At 47.3% G+C, this 15,662-nt stretch overlaps 1 long non-coding RNA gene across 1 annotated transcript; it reads left to right on the forward strand.

Moving 5' to 3' along the window:
• The first annotated feature begins 9,783 nt into the window (after window positions 1-9,783).
• Window positions 9,784-14,667, forward strand: LOC123358361. Its single transcript, XR_006575716.1, has 3 exons — window positions 9,784-9,913; window positions 11,762-11,804; window positions 14,463-14,667. It is a non-coding gene; the product is annotated as an uncharacterized LOC123358361 (long non-coding RNA).
• The last annotated feature ends 995 nt before the right edge of the window (window positions 14,668-15,662 follow it).

The raw sequence follows: 15,662 nt of genomic DNA on the forward strand, positions 1-15,662 counted from the left end.
GAGGCTCTTACCTTCCTAAACAGGGACGGCTGTTTTCCTAGTAAAAATCACTAAAAGGGAAGGAGAAAACTCGAAAGAGGTTCCTCCTGGACGCTCACGTCCCGTGAACCCGAATAAACACCTCTCAGGTCCCCAAAGATGAGACCTGGAGAAGTGAGACTTGCGGAAGCAAAGCCACAGGGGTCTCTGAGGTTTCCCTGGCCCCTACAGCCTCTGTCCTGCCTGGCTGATGTCAGCATCTCTCTGTGAGGTCCACCAACCCGAATCCCACCCAAACCATTGGACCAATAGGCTGAGGTCCTGCAAAAGAACCTTTGTGATGTCACTCCTGCCACAGCCCTCCCCTTGCTGTGCCAATGTCCTGCCCCTGGCCAGGCACTTTGCAGGTTTGAGCTACTCCCTGGGTATCACCCCCATCCAGGAGCGTTTCGTCTCTAGCCAGCATCAGCCGTCTAGACAGGGAAAGTTCAGATGCTGCTCCCAATGCAACACTCAGTTATCTGCAGAAATTAGTCGACTTTAATGGCCAGAAGAGGACCATTAGAAGCATCTAATCTGACCCCCTGCGTATCACAGGCCACCAGTAGGACACAATAGCAGGTGAGTGTCGGGTGCAGAGGAGGCCGAGCGGGCAGGCAGCTGGCGGGGGGGGGCAGGTGAGCCGGTGGGCTGGCCCCAGCTCACCTCCACTCCGCCTCCTCCTTTGAATGCCCCGCCTCGCTTCCCCCGACTCCCCCCACTAATCGAGGTGTTCGCGCCCAAAAGGGAAGCCTTGGAGGGAAGAGAAGCCCATGTGGCGGCTTCCGCACTCAGGCCCAGCAAGGTGGAGACGGAGACGAGGTGAGCTGGGGCGGGGGGGGCCGCCCGGCACCGCCGGCAGGTAACCCGGGGGGGGGGCACTCGGGAACCGCCCCCCACCCCAGCTTCACCTACCTCCCCTCTGCCTCCCTGGGCCTGAGCACACCAAGCCGCCATTTGCTTCTCAGCCCTTCCCGAGGCTATCCCTGCGCGAACCGTCAGGGGCAGGGTTTCCAGGGCCATCATCAGGGGACCAGGGAGAAGGGGTGGTTGGATGGGGCAAGGGCCCATGGGGGCCATCATAAATTAGAGGAGGGGTTGGATGGGGTGGGGTACCCAGGGGGGCATCAAGGAAAATGGGGGGTTGGATGGGGCAGGAGAACCGGGGGTGTGGGGGTGGGCCACGCTACCCCCATGTGTGGATGAGGAGGGAACCAGTTAAGATTTTGGCAGCTCTTTCACTGTCCAGGGGGGTGTGAGGCTGAGGAGGCGACTGCAGCGAGGCAGGCTAGTGGGGAGAGGGGGATGAGGAGAGAGTTGGAGGGTGGAGGAGGACGAGCTATGGAGTCGCTGGCTGACCTCTTCTACTGATCTCGGTCGTGGCTCCCATTCCCTCTCCAAGGGTTGACAGCATGTCTGGAGGTGCTGCCTTCCTCAGTCCCACCTCATTCACTCCACAGGAGCGACTGATTACCAAGGGGGGGGAAGATCTTATTCTAATTCTAGGAAAAAGGATCAGTTTTCTTTTACCATTAATTATACTACGTTAGGGCCCCCCTATTAACATAATCATCAAGATTCAATATCGCTCTGTTTTGTTCAGCGGCACAGTTGCTGGGGAAAAGGAGGGTTGCTGGACACTTCGGGTGGGTGTTGGTTTCGGGGGGCTACTGGGCAGGCACTGGGTGGTAGTTGTTTTCGCAGGTTAGGCAGTGGCCTGGGGGCTGTGTTATTTGTTGGCGTGTGTGGCTGGTTGGCACTGGGGGGGGTTCTTTTTGGGGCCAGGGCGTTTTCATCCCTCAGACATGTTTTCTTTGGTAGTAATATGGCCCTCGCCACTTTACAGAGTTTGTGCAGGACTGGGACTAAACCACAGCCCTTGGACTCACATTCAAGTATCCTGCAGTCTGAACTTCGCATCTGATACATTCCTCATTGGCTACCACTGTTTGCCAGCAGGGAAGTGCTTCTTGTCCAACAGGCAGCCAGATTGGGGACAGTAGGCATGGAATGGCTCTGAAGGAATCAGCTGTTTCTCTCTGTGCTTCATCTAACTTTGATCCAAATGGTATAAGACAGTTGTGCCCAATTTAATCATGGCGTCCTCAGGAGTGTGATCAAATGCCACTTAACTAGGGAGCAGGTTCTAAAATAGTTTACCTGGGCCACAGGTCACCACAGCTTCCATCTCAGGGGTGAAAATCAATGACTAGTACGGCAATTTCTACCTGAGCTCTTGTCAAATCTTTGACCTTACTTGGTAGTAATTTGACACTTCTCTGGTGTAGAATTCTTCACCAACCACACAACAGATCAGTAGCGACAGTGAGGTACAACTCCCCCAACTATGCCCTTTTATTTCTTTAATCTGTGGCACAGATTTAAATTAGGGACTAAATTCAGGTGCAACTTAGAATCCCTGTAAGACACCAAATGTCAGGTCTCTATTAAAAAGAGGTATTTTCTGCAGCTATAGCACATTCAACACGGATCCCATTTTCTACACATTTGCAGCATCTCCCAGGGGTGAGCTGAACAGAAATGTCACTTCCATGTTTCCCATCTCTACCTAGATAGGGATTGTATTTCCCAAATAATAGGCAACATGCAGCTGATTAGGAAGGAGATCTCTTCAGGAGCGACCTCCTGCAGGGCCTGGGCCACAGCGGCTTTAGTAGCCAAATGCATGAGTACTTTGTTTAATTACAAGTCATTTATGAGGGAATCCTCTTCCCAGCCTTTTAGAAAAAAATATTGACCTAAGAAGCTGAACAAAAGGGGGATTGGGATGGTGATGAGGAATCAGGGTAAATCAGAGGGATTCCCTATGTTCTTCTGCTGTTATAGAGGAGAAATGACATTTTCCCCCTATCCCTATGTTGTTCCTGCACTTTTGTTACAGTTCAATATATTTTAAGTGAGGAAAACGGTAGCAAAAATATCTGCTCCCCAGCACAACCTGAAGCAACATCAGAGCAATCTGGGAATGAAACAATTGGTTCCTAAAGGGGGAACTCGATGACTAACAATGGCTTTGAAATGGGGGAACAGTATAACCGTGATGCTCAGGGTTTGTTTACACTAGGCAAAGTGATGGAGTTTAGGTTAGGTCAAGGGAAAAGCTAATGCCAACCCCTGCACTTGGGCGCATCTGCTCTACAACTAAAATTTCCTTTTTACACCAAGATCACTAACTTGAGCAGCCAACGCCATGCACAGCCCTAGTGGATGGAAGGCTCAGGTAGTTTTTGCCTCAGTGTAGCTTGTTGGGTGTGACGATGCGGTCTTGGTGGGACCCAACTGAGAGTGCCATTTCAGGACCAATTGCTTAAACAGGGCAGTCACAGCCCTGGGCTGGGGTTTTTCCACCTCTAAGGCAAACCAAACCAGCCAGACAAAGAGGACTTTAGTTTCACCCCACTGGCTAACCACAAGTCACACAAGCAATTTCCTTAGACACTCCAGTCTTCCAGTATCACCACCAGTGCACTCGTCCTGGGGATGAATGGTTATGTAAACCAACACCCCAATAAAAGAAAACGGTTCTCTTGATCCCAAAGAATCAAGCCCCAGGACCCAGGTCAATATACAAAATCAGATCTTACCCACAAATCACGCTGTTGCCAATCCTTTAGAATCTAAAATCTAAAGGTTTATTCATCAAAGGAAAAAGATAGAGCTGAGAGTTAGAATTGGTTAAATGGAATCAATTACATACAGTAATGGCAAATTTCATAGTTCAGGCTTGTAGCAGTGATGGAGTAAACTGCAGGTTTCAAATCAAGTCTCTGGAGAACATCCCCCGCTGGGATGGGTCATTCAGTCCTTTGTTGCAGACTTCAGTTTGTAGCAAACTCCCTCCAGAGGTAAAAAGCAGGATTGAAAACAAGATGGAGATGAGGTATCAGCCTTTTATAGTCTCTTTTCCAGGTGTAAGAACACTTATTTGTTCTTACTGTGGAAAATTACAGCAAAATGGAGTCTGGAGTCACATGGGCAAGTCCCTGCATACTTTGCTGAGTTACAAGGCATATCTGCCTTCTCTCCATGGGTCAGTTGAATAGCTGATGGTCCTTAACGGGACATCAAGCAGGCTAGGCAGAGCTAACACCAACTTTTTTGGGGTGTCATCCACAAGCATAGCACAAGTTTGAAATACAGACAGGATAGAGCCAATAGTCATAACTTCAACTAAAAAATGACACATGCACACAGACACCATAATTATAACCAGCCAACCCATAACCTGGTCTTAGACACCTTATATGACCCCCTTTACCTAAGATTTGGTGCCACTACAGGACCTTGGTTAGAACCATGTTCTATATGGTCTCCAGATTATATCAATAACGTCACCTGGAGCTGATGAAAATTCCTGGCTGGAGGGACACACACTCCTTCAATTCAAAGGAAAGGAGTTGATAGAGAAGATCACAGGCCTGACCCCAAAGAAGGGTGAGCTGCACACAAGGCAGAAACAGGCAAATCATCTGGGGGAGCTGAGACACCACGGTGAAGATGGTGCAAAGATCACTATGACGGAATTAACAAATGTGATTAAAAAAAAAATCTTTGGCCAGCCCTTAGTCAAGGCGTTTGTGGATTTTCTGATGTCTAATAAGGACTGAGCTGTAACTAAAGCTTTTCCCGCACTCAGAGCCAGGGCCGTAGCAACAAAGAACGTGGCCCCCTCCGAACATATGTCCGGGGCCCCTTACAATGCAGATACTGGAATGCGGTATTTATTTTATACAATATACAGGGTTCATATTATGTATACATAGGCCTACAGTGTACATGTATTCCGTATTTACGCAAAGCGCTTCTTTCCAGCCTTGTTCTCCGCAAATTGGTTAATCAATGCGTCATAGTCCAGAGATCTGGCAATCTTGTTTTCGATTGAGATAACTGCAAGTGCAGAAAGCCTGTCATCTGTCATGGTTGAGCGCAGGATATTCTTGATCAGTTTCATTCTGCTGAAACTCCTTTCAGCACCGGCGACAGTAACTGGTATGGTCAGAAGAATTCTGATGCAAATGCAACGATTCGGATATATCTCCTAAAGGCTGTTCTTGTATATGTACGTTAAAAAATTGTTTGCCATGACAAGTCCTCTCTCTTTCTCGATGACATAAATAAAACGATTCAATTCCATTATGAGTTCGTTGGCATCAATGTCTCCCATTTTTCTTTCAAAATTTTTGCTGTGATTCTCCAGTTCATTTTCTCTGCGACACTGTTTCAGGCTGTTAGCGTTGTACAGAAATCCAAACAACTTATACCACTCCACGAGTTGGTCAAATCGTGACGAAACAGAAGATATGGCCTGATCAGTGAGAAAAAGAAAGAACTGTGATTTGAATTTTTCTTCGGCAGAAAGGCGACTCGAATCATCAGCACATTTGTAATCAAACATTCTCTTCTTACGTCGCACCATGGTTTCTGGAAACACCTGCTCAATACCCATATGCTCTGCTATTTCACATGCATTTGTGACCAGAGTTATATCCTGTATTTCGATAGTCTTCCAAAAACTTCATTGTAGTACCAACTTCTGCCTGCAGTACGTCAATTGACACATCTGGTGACTAAATTAATGTGCTGGTTTTATTGACGTGAAATAGTATATCGTACCACGTGTACACAGTCAGAACAAAAGGCCACATAGTAACATGCTCTAAAAGCGCACCGGCTTCTGTTGCTGTATTTGCCATCTTTCTTTTCGAGCACATATTCTCGCAAAGATGACAAAGCATTGCACAATTCTTCAAGGTGATAACGCAATGGCTTCACAGCATCAATTTTCGACTCCCAATGAATGTCTGATAACCCTTTAACAGATATTGGCATATGTTCTTGAAGTATATCCCAACGTGAAGGTGACGAAGAAAAGATAACGTATATTCTGTTAATCGGACCGAAAAAGTCAACGGCATATTTCGATGACTTTGCCGCGTCTGAGATCACAAGATTCCAAGTGTGAGCTCCACATGGTACATACAAGGCACGGTCATTTATTTCTAGCACGCGGGCTTGAACTCCTTTATTCTTTCCTCTCATATTTGCGCCGTTATCATAAGCTTGGCCTCTCATGTCAGCAATGTCTATTCCTAAGTTGTTTTGCCTTTTCAAGAAACGCTTCCAATAAGCCCTCGCCAGTTGTATCATGAACATTAAGAAAACCAACAAATGCTTCACGAATATTGACACCTCTTGAATGTTACTGGCAACAAGTTGAATCAGCTCATTTTGGATCTGTGGACTGAGGTACTGAACATGTGTCTCTGCCTTCTTAATCCTCTGTAAAAGTTCGCTGAGGACAGTATCATACTTTGCAAGCAATTCAAACAGTCCCAAAAAGTTGCCATTTGAAGGATCGCCGAGCTTTTAATTACTTCCTCGAAATGCCAAGTTTTCTTTCGGACAAGAAAATAACGACATCAACCATGCGTTTGACAACATTTCTCCAGAAATCTCTTTCTTTCAGAAAAGCCTGCAATTCGAGTTGGTCAATAGATGTACGGTTTACTATGCCTGACCGAAGGTCAAACCATTCACCATACAGTCTTGATGACCTTTGCCTGTTTCATTCTGATGAAGTCTTTTTGACAGTGCTTTCCCAAGCAGACGTTCCACGACGTAGCGGTTATGTCGCCAGTGCCAACTAATTTACAACAAAAAACAAAAAAATGGCATCTTTCTGAACTGAGTACATTAACCATGAACGTCTTATTTTCTCGCCATTTGCCATGGTTCGATAGAAATGAGTACTTGTGAACCTCCGTCTTTCCTCGTTAAATAGAAATTCGTAACTTTCATTCTGCTGCGGTGGGCCACGTGCAACAATGTCACACACTTGCCTGTGCGATATTATAGACGGCCAATCTCCTGGATCATCAGTCAGTGGTTCAGATTCAGATACTTCTTTCCTGGCAGCAGCTGGAATATCTGTCACAGTTTGTTTGGTAGAACAACTGGCTTCACCTTCGACCTCACTTGAAGCTCTTCTGGATACTTCTGGATACGATTCGTCGCTGCTAGCGCTGTCAGTTTCATGTGCCTGTACCTGTACGTTGGATTGCAGCGCAAAATACGTTGACAATTTTGGAATTTTCTCAAGTTCCTTCTCGGCATCTTTTGCTGCCTTTCGTTTACTAGCTCCGCTCTTATACGTTCTCTTAGACATCACAAAGCACGCTTCTGCATTGGAAACGATAAAAAACAACTAAATTAATAACATTTATCCGCCGACCGCCATTATGAACTCAAATACACATTCTTTGAATGGGTCCAACTAAAATTCGAAACTGACCGACAGACAACTGATGTAGCCAATAGCATTATGATGTATCATAATGACTTCACGGTTTTGTCAGTAAAACCGACATGGATTGTGCAATAGCGTCAATAAAGGTCACTTACCTAGTTATACCTTACATTTTTTTTGCCACTTTTAGGGGCCCCCTTCCTTGTGGGGCCCCCTCCGGTTGGAGGGTACGGAGGGTGCTCGCTAGGTCTCTGCTCAGAGCATGTGTAGGGCGCCTCTCCTGTATGGATTCTACCATGTGTGAGAAGGGTTGAGCTCAGATGGAAGTTTTTCCCACAGTCAGAGCATGTGTAGGGCATTTCTCCTGTGTGGAGTCTCTGATGTGTAATAAGGTTTGAGCTTCGATTGAAGCTTTTCCCACACTCATGGCATGTGTAGCATGTGTCTTCCAAGTTGATTCTCTCATGGGTAATAAGGTCTGAGTGGCTACTGAAGTTCTCCTCTGCCCTGTGCAGAGTCTCACAGGCTTTTGCTTTTTCTTGGATCTTCCTGATAACGTTCCATGTGGTTCTCCTTGCTCAGCATCTTCCTGTTGGGGTTTCTCCTCACCCATTCTCACTCACCAGCCCATCACCTGATGGGAGACAGAGAGAATCCAGACATAGGTCACTCCCTGTGCCTGAGAAAAAGGAAATGTCAGAGAGAGGAATGGAAAAAGGGATGAACAAACCAAAATATATGTGGGAGAGATCAAACCTATCAGGTGCTGATTTTCCCCAAACCCTTCCACAGAGAAGAGAGGAAGGCATCAGTTCTGGGTCCTCATTGCACCATAACTCTCAGGGGAAAGTGAGATCGGGGACGGACCTGCTGCCAGTTGTCAGTCAGAATAGGAGGGGTTCAGGGTTAAAGGTCTGGGATCCCCCACAGCTCTAGATCCCCAAACCTCTCCTCCCTCCCACTGACTCACCCAGCCCACTTCCTGGGTGCCCTTCCCCCACACTCCCCTCTCCTTCTTCCCATTACTCTCAGCCAGCACCACCTCCCGGCACCTTGGGAGATTCCTGTGTTCCCTCCTCGTCTCTCACAACCTCCTCTCTCCCTGCTGCTTCTTAGCTCTAACCCTGCACACACCCTCCCCATGTCCTGGCACCCCAGAATTAGCTACTCCCCCATTCCTCTCCTCGTCTCACATGGCTCTGTTCTCCTTTCACCTTTGGGCTCCTGAATGACAACGTTATACTCTCTCCTATCAAAACAGGAGCTCATCTGACTGTCACACAAGCCATGCATCGGTCACACACCTATTTACTCAATTTAGAATTCTATAGGTGGCATATTTTCCTCTTAAAATGAGGAAAAGGCATGAAAGCGACAGTTGCTAATGTAGCCAATAAGGATACATTAAATGCAATTTCAAAATGACTGATGACAAATGTCTAAAAATTATTCTAGTGGGTGGGAGATAAGGCAAAAAGGGGGGGACGGACAAGGAAACTTGTCAAAACTTGTACGATGAATAAAGGTATAAAGTTATTACTACTCTATTATCTCCTGATTGTTCTAAATTTACATTTTAAATTGAATATGTGGCTGTAATTGGAGTCAGTATATATTTATCTTTCTTTATATAACAATTAGATACAGAGCTCGTCAGTGAATTTCTAAGTTATTTTCTGCAAAAAAACCCTACAGTTTTCAGGTGCCTCAGTAGCCCCTGGAATCACAGTTAAAGTTGCCCCCGCCCCAAAATCTGAAATGGCCCCTGGTGAGCCAGGAGCGGCCACAGGGTATCTGGGGCTCCGGCAAGATGGAGCCCCCGTGTGAGAGCGCAAAGCCCGGCTTGAGCTGCAGGCAGAGCGCCGGGCACCACAGGATACAGCAGCAGCGTAGGAGTAAGGGTGGGAATGGCAGCCAGTGATTTTAGTTTACTGTTCATTTATTGTGTGGTGTTATAAAATAACTAACATGTTATGTCACATGGAATCACTGTGTGCTAAATAGAGAATCGATTGATCAGTCTGTAGCGAGAATAATCATGTATTAGGTATCTACGTAAATAGGGCTGACAGGCAAGGCCTGTAGGCTGAGACCTGCAAGATTTTAGCTTCGCTATTTTAGGCCTTGGAGCTAAGAAATGCTGACAGAAGTAAATGGCCGAGGAATAACCCGATGCCCTAAGATGATGGGAAAAGAGGTACCAAGTGGTAACAGGGTGAACTGTAGGTACAGTGTAGGTACAGATGTTGGCAAACCACGCTGTCCCTGCACTGAACCATGTTATTAGCACAGTATATTATGCACTTTCTGCTATGCTAGCCTAGTCACACAAGACAATGGCCCGGTGAGGGAAACCAGCCTTAATCAATCAGAATGAAGTAAACAGGTGTATCAATCATATAGTAATAAGTAACCTGTGTGATGTCAATCATGTAATACTGAGTAACCGGTCTGTAAGAGAGAGAATAAAAACAGCGGTCTGGGACTATCCAGAGACGCCTCACTGCAGCTCTGTCTCATCTCTGTTTCCCGATACAACATCTGGTGACCCCGACGTGATCCAGACACAGGACCCCCGACTCATCGGCTGGCTTAGCCTTGGTGCACCACAGCGCAACGCGCTCCCTCGTGAGTAATGGGGGGGGATTTATCCATTGAGCAAAAAGATCATGCAAAAGAATTATTGAAGCTTATCAAACAGGACGGGTGTACTGCAGTATCGTTACGGCACTTGGAGGAATTGCTCCGAGTGATTGAGTATAAGTGCCCATGGTACTCGAACCGAGGCTCCCTAGATCACTCCGATTGGATAAAGATCGGAGAGGCATTGTTTAGGGAACCTCGAGCCGAGATCCAACATATTCTGTTGTGGCAGCACTGTTCAGCTGCGGTGGGGAGATTACGAAAAGAGGCGTCCCCCTCCGCACCTCCCTTGCTCTCGGTAGAGGCACCTCCCGCCTATCCCCGAGTGCTCCCACCAGCCCCTTTTTTAGCACCAAAAACTTCTACACCAGTGGTGGACACCCTGGGGCAGAAGTCCCTTCATCAGGGTGCTGTCTGTGCCGCCCTTGCAGCGGTGCGGGCGAGCGGGCAGGACCCCTTATTGGAAGAATGGGAGGGAGAAATCCCTTTGATGTTTCCCCTGTCTTATGACCCTCCCAATGAGGCAGGTGAGGTGGTAGCTAGGCACTCCACCCTTCCGTATTCAATTCTTCGGGAGCTTAACAAAGCGGTACGTGAGACTGGGCTGCGTTCCACTTATGTGCCGGGTATGATAGAAGGGATCGCTAATAGTTATACTATGATCCCGGAGGACTGGAAACATCTATTTCGTATGATCCTTTCCCCTGCACAGTACGTGGTATGGGATAATGAGTTTAGGTTGGCAGCCCTAGCACTCGGTAACGCGCAGAATACTGCTGAGCAAATATATGGGACAGGAGCTTTTGCCACCATGGAGCAACAATCTATATTGCCCATGGAATCTTTTCACCGCACGGCAATGTGCATTCAGAGAGCCTTTCGGCGCGTTCCAGCCTCTGGCAAGCCCCTTCGATCATTCACAAATGTTAAACAACAAGCTACTGAACCTTATCATCATTTCGTTGATCGCCTCAAGGAGGCTGTTCAACGCCAAATTGACAATCCGGACGCTCAGACGGAACTCCTTTTACGCTTAGCGTATGAGCAGTCCAATGCTGACTGTCGGAAAATTCTCCAAACTATCATTCACCGCCCTAATTACACACTCGCTGACATGTTGCAGGCATGTGCCGAAGTGGGCACTCAGACCCACGCTATGGCACTGTTGGCGGGAGCAATCCGTCAAGGTAACAAACCTACAGGTAACTGCTTTAACTGCCAGCGACCTGGACACTTCAAAAAGGAGTGCCGGGCCCCAGGAGGTGGTGCTCATAAGGGCGGAACTAACACCACCGGGGGCCGTCCTTCTAAAAAGTGCCCAAAATGTAATAAAGGATATCATTGGGCTAATCAATGTCGCTCCTCAACCCCAGATAATTCGGGAAACTTTCGACCGGGCCCCCCTCCAGCCCCGGTTTAAAGGAGGGAGCTTTGCCTGCCACAGCTGCTCGACCAGCCACAAAAGGCAGTGCTGGTTTGGATCTTATTAATGCAGTAGATATGCAATCCCCTCTCCCTGGTGACGTACTCCTCATGCCTACGCAGCTTTCTGGTCCGCTTCCCCCAGACACATTTGGGTTAATTTTGCCTCGTTCTTCTGCCAGTAGTCAGTCTATTATGATTGTGCCCGGAGTTATCGATTCTGATTACACCGGAGTTATTTATGTTCAAATTTGGAGTCATCTTCCCCTTCAGCTAAAGGCGGGAGATTCTTGGGCTCAACTGCTAATCTTACCTTACACAGCGCCGGCCGGACCCAGCCAAGCGAGTCGTGCCGGCGGATTTGGTTCTACTCGCGTTAATCTGGAGCAAGGTCTCCTTTTTCATCCACAGATTGCTGCAGTATTACAACACATCCGAACCCACAAACCGACCCGTAAGTATATCATCAATGGTAAGGAGCTCTATGGGTTGCTAGACACTGGAGCGGATGTTTCAGTAGTTGCACAAAAGCATTGGGACCCTTCCTGGCCTTCCGAAGTTTCCCCCTCTGTTTGGGGAGTGGGAGGCCCGCAATCTTCCCGACAAAGCACCAATTGGCTCTCAGTATGGGATAGTGAGGAAGGGCGAGAGGTTGCAAAAATTCGTCCGTGCATTTTGCCAATTGACATTAATCTCTGGGGGCGAGACCTATTGTCTCAGCTGGGAGCCTCCCTAGTGGTGCCATGACACGTCAGTGCTTTTTACACACTGCCCTCCCCCTGGAATGGAAAACCCATGTCCCAGTGTGGGTTGAGCAATGGCCACTCCCTCAGGAAAAATTAATAGCCCTTAAGGAATTAGTTCAGGAACAATTAACCGAGGGACATATTGAGCCTACTACTAGCCCATATAATACTCCAATCTTTGTTATTAAGAAAAAATCTGGACGCTGGCGATTATTACATGATCTCCGAGCTATAAACAAAATTATGGAACCTATGGGAGCCCTTCAATGTGGGACCCCCGAATCCGAATGTTATACCACATGATTATCAGTTAGCAGTAATCGATCTTAAGGATTGTTTTTTCTCTATCCCTCTCCTCCCCCGTGATCGAAAGTACTTTGCCTTTACTATCTCTGTTTTGAATAATAGTCAGCCAACAGAACGCTACCATTGGAAGGTTCTTCCCCAGGGTATGCTAAACAGCCCCACCCTCTGTCAGTATTATGTGAATCAGTCTCTCTTACCCTTTCGCAAACGGTACCCTATGCTTAAGGTTTACCATTATATGGATGATATCCTCATAGCAGGGCCAGAACTCCCTCCTTCATGGCAAACTGACCTGCAAAATATGCTCCAGGAATACGGCCTTCAAATAGCCCCAGAAAAGGTACAATGTATAGAGCCCTTCCTTTATCTGGGACATAAAATGATGGCCGCTTATTCCATTCAGATTATCCCGCAAATTGCCTTGAAAACCAACATTAATTACGTCACCCTTCAACAAGTCCTGGGCATTATTAATTGGGTACGTCCCTATTATCGCCTTGATACTAACATGTTAAGTCCATTATTTGATGCTCTTCGGCAGGGGCGTCACCCCTCCGATATCATTTCTCTCACAAAAACACAATTAGATGCCATTGAGCAGGTAAATCAATCTCTCGCAAAGGTTTGGGTGGATCGTGCCGTGGATAACGAGCCTCCACGTCTCGCTTGTCTTCAAGGGGTGACCCAGCCTTGTGCCGCCCTCTTTCAAGCACCCGAGGCTGGGACGGTACGAATCCTTGAATGGCTTTATCTCGCCCATACCCCGGCAAACACCCTTACTCCCCTTCCCTCCATGCTTGCCTCCCTTATCACCAAGGGACGCCAGCGAGCGTGGGTCCTTTTAGGCATTGATCCCGTTGAAATAGTACTTCTGATCCCTTTGCATTTATGGCAAACTCTTTGTGAAACTAACCCCGAGGTTCAGTGTGCATGCTCAGCCTTTACTGGGGTCTTCTCCTGTCACACTTTGAAGGACCCCCGTTTCAGCATGAAGCAGCGATTACCCCTTAACTTTTGCTATTTACTCTCCCCAACCCCGCTGCCAGATGTGCTTACAGTATTTACGGGCGGGAGTCCAAACCGTGGGGTTCTCTCTTGGCGTGACCCATCTACTACCCACTGGTGTTCTCTGTTTACCCTACCCCAAAGCTCCGCCCAGCGTGCTGAGCTGGCTGCAGTAATTTTAGCCTTTAATCGTTTTTCTATGCAACCGTTTAATATTATCACTGACAGTTTATATGTAGCCAATGTTGTTTCAAATATTAGTGGTAGCTATGTATCACCAGCGCTAGATAAAAATTTGCTAGCTTTGTTTTTAGCATTGCAACATCTCATTCATTCCCGTACCGATCAGTTTTTTATTGCTCATATTCGAAGCCACCAACCTTTCCCTGGCATGTTGACAGAAGGCAATGCCCAGGCGGATGCCCAACTCAGGGCATTCCCTTGTACCCCTATAGAAAGTCATGCCCTACACCATCAAAATGCCAAGGCATTGGCTAAACAATTTCAGATCCCTCTATCTGATGCTCGAGGTATTGTTCAACAATGCCCTCAATGTACCCTTAACCCACAGGGTCCTCCCATAGGGGTAAATCCCCGTGGTCTCGGAGCCAATCAACTTTGGCAGATGGATGTCACCCTTTTTCCCCCCTTCTCCCCTTGGAAATACCTGCACGTTGTCATCGACACATTTTCTGGTTACACTTGGGTAACTGCCCAAAAAAGGGGAGGCTACCAAACATGTTTGCAATCACTTGATTCGCAGTTTTGCGGTAATGGGCAGCCCCACTGAGTTAAAAACCGACAATGGCCCTGCTTACTGTTCCTCCGCCATGGCCGCATTTTGTGCCCAGTGGGGCATTCTCCACAAATTCGGCATTCCTTATAATTCCCGGGGTCAGGCCATTGTTGAGCGGGCTAACCGCACCCTAAAGGAGGCCCTTACTAAACAAAAACAAAAAGGAGGAGTGCCCCTATCCTTGCCAGATAAGGAAGAATGGCTGGCTCGTGTCTTGTTTACTCTGAATCATTTGAATTTAACTTTGTTTAATAATCAGTTTTTATCTAGAGCCCAGCGCCATTATAGACAGACCGAGCCCCTTCCGGCGCCAAAGGTGATATATCGCAAGTTGCCAGGACCAGAGTGGAGCCTGCCTGTGCCACTCATCACCTGGGGCCGGGGCTACGCAGCAGTGTCAACTGAAACCGGCCCTGTGTGGGTTCCCGCTCGCTTTGTGAAGCCGTGGAGAGATGGCCTGGCATCAGGGGCTAAAGAATCCCATTCCGGACTTCAGTCTAACCCTGACAGATAGGGTGGACAAGATTGACAAGGCCCGAAAGCGTGGCACACCTAACACTGCCATAACTTGGGGGCAGGTCAAAGCTTTATCACGGCAGGCTGAACATGTATTAGAGCAAACTAAGGCGGATAAAACTACAGAAAATTATTTTCTTGCGCTAATAGCCAGCTTAAATGCTAATTACTTATGCTGCATCATTATGGATGTGAAAAGGTTAATGATATGTGTTGCTTTAATATTTCTGATCATCATCATTCAGTTGAAAATCAACTCAAGATAATTAAAAATTTAACAGATCAAATCAGATACAATCCAGACCCCTTCTCGGGATGGTGGGATTGGCTCTCCTCATGGCTTCCTAACACTGGGTGGTTGCATCAACTTGTCACCTTTGGGGGACTCACTGTACTGTTACTCGTGCTGTTTTGCTGCGGCATCCAGTGTATCCCTTCACTTGTTTCTCTCTTCATTAAGGGCTGTCCATGGACTAGCCCGGAGCCCCCCCGAAAGTATTAGTCATAGTTAACAAAACAAAATAGAGGGAGATGTAGGTACAGTGTAGGTACAGATGTTGGCAAACCACGCTGTCCCTGCACTGAACCATGTTATTAGCACAGTATATTATGCACTTTCTGCTATGCTAGCCTAGTCACACAAGACAATGGCCCGGTGAGGGAAACCAGCCTTAATCAATCAGAATGAAGTAAACAGGTGTATCAATCATATAGTAATAAGTAACCTGTGTGATGTCAATCATGTAATACTGAGTAACCGGTCTGTAAGAGAGAGAATAAAAACAGCGGTCTGGGACTATCCAGAGACGCCTCACTGCAGCTCTGTCTCGTCTCTGTTTCCCGATACAACAGTGAACAATTAGCCAGAAGATTAATTTAAATAAAAAAAATTCTGGAAAGGCACCCCTGTTTCCAAATGTGCCTTAACCACAGGATACAGGTT

The sequence above is a fragment of the Mauremys mutica genome, unplaced genomic scaffold, assembly GCF_020497125.1.
Source record: "Mauremys mutica isolate MM-2020 ecotype Southern unplaced genomic scaffold, ASM2049712v1 Super-Scaffold_100046, whole genome shotgun sequence".
Taxonomy (NCBI): domain Eukaryota; kingdom Metazoa; phylum Chordata; order Testudines; family Geoemydidae; genus Mauremys; species Mauremys mutica.